At 46.1% G+C, this 1536-nt stretch overlaps 1 non-coding gene across 1 annotated transcript; it reads left to right on the top strand.

Annotated features, from left to right (window-relative positions):
- Positions 1-192: 192 nt before the first annotated feature.
- Positions 193-311, top strand: LOC127745832 (5S ribosomal RNA). The gene has a single exon (XR_008007456.1). It is a non-coding gene; the product is annotated as a 5S ribosomal RNA (ribosomal RNA).
- The last annotated feature ends 1225 nt before the right edge of the window (positions 312-1536 follow it).

The following is a 1536-nucleotide window of genomic DNA, read 5'->3' as shown; positions in this document are numbered from 1 at the left end:
TGCCCCTCTTTTTTTTTTTGACGTCGTGCTGACTCTCGTTCTTTAAATGACACTATCCCGAGTAGGACACCTAAGGACGAGCCGTAATGGCCTCATCCTCGGTAGCCACCTACGGTACCCGCAAGGCGTCGCGGATAGTGTTACGCTCTGTCGCGCCGCATGGTTATGAAAATTTTGTGTGCGAACTATAATAGGTGCGATTATACCAGCACTAATGCACCGGATTCCATCAGAACTCCGCAATTAAGCGTGTTTGGGCGAGAGTAGTACTAGGATGGGTGACCTCCTGGGAAGTCTTCGTGTTGCACCTCTTTTTTTTTACGTCGTGCTAACCCTCGTTCTTTAAATGACCCTATCTCGAGGAGGACACCTGAAGGCGAGCCGTAATGGCCTCATCTCTGGCAGGCTCCTCCCATTTTTTTCGATTTTTTCCCGATTTTTTTTTTACGTCGTGCTGACCCTCGTTCTTTAAATGACCCTATCCCGAGGAGGACACCAGAAGGCGAGCCGTAATGGCCTCATCTCCGGTAGGCTCCTCCGATTTTTTTTTCATTTTTTTTCTTTTTTTTTTACGTCGTGCTAACCCTCGTTCTTTAAATGACCCTATCCCGAGGAGGACACCAGAAGGTGATCCGTAATGGCCTCATCTCCGGCAGGCTCCTCCGATTTTGTTTTTTTCGTTTTTTTTTTCCTTTTTTTTTGTCGTGCTGACCCTCGTTCTTTAAATGACCCTATCACGAGGAGGACACCTGAAGGCGAGTCGTAATGGCCTCATCTCCGGAAGGCTCCTCCGATTTTTTTTCGTTTTTTTCCCGATTTTTTTTTACGTCGTGTGACAAACCCCAATTTGACGGTTTGTTTTGTTTTTTTTACGTCGTGCTGACCCTCGTTCTTTAAATGACCCTATCCCGAGGAAGACACCTGAAGGCGAGCTGTAATGGCCTCATCTCCGGCAGGCTCCTCCGATTTTGGTTTTTTTTCATTTTTTTTCCTTTTTTTTTACGCGTGCTGACCCTCGTTCTTTAAATGACCCTATCCCGAGGAAGACACCTGAAGGTGATCCGTAATGGCCTCATCTCCGGCAGGCTCCTCCCATTTTGTTTTTTTCATTTTTTCCCTTTTTTTGTCGTGCTGACCCTCGTTCTTTAAATGACCCTATCCCGAGGAGGACACCAGAAGGCGAGCCGTAATGGCCTCATCTCCGGCAGGCTCCTCCGTTTTTTTTTGTTTTTTTTTTCGATGTTTTTTTTCTTTTTTTTTTTTACGTCATGCAGTGATGCTGACCCTCATTCTTTAAATGACCCTATCCCTAGGAGGACACCTGAAGGCGACCCGTAATGGCCTCATCTTCGGCAGGCTCCTCCAATTTTTTTTCCTTTTTTTTTCCTTTTTTTTTACGACGTGCTGTCCCTCGTTCATTAAATGACCCTATCCCGAGGAGGACACCTGAAGGCGAGCAGTAATGGCCTCATCTCCGGAAGGCTCCTCCGATTTTTTTTCGTTTTTTTTTCCTGTTTTTTTTTTTGTCGTGCTGAC

The sequence above is a fragment of the Arachis duranensis genome, chromosome 3 (assembly GCF_000817695.3).
Source record: "Arachis duranensis cultivar V14167 chromosome 3, aradu.V14167.gnm2.J7QH, whole genome shotgun sequence".
In the NCBI taxonomy this organism is placed as follows: domain Eukaryota; kingdom Viridiplantae; phylum Streptophyta; class Magnoliopsida; order Fabales; family Fabaceae; genus Arachis; species Arachis duranensis.
The sequence above is the reverse complement of the archived record's forward strand: the minus strand, read 5'-3'. Positions and strand labels throughout refer to the sequence as shown.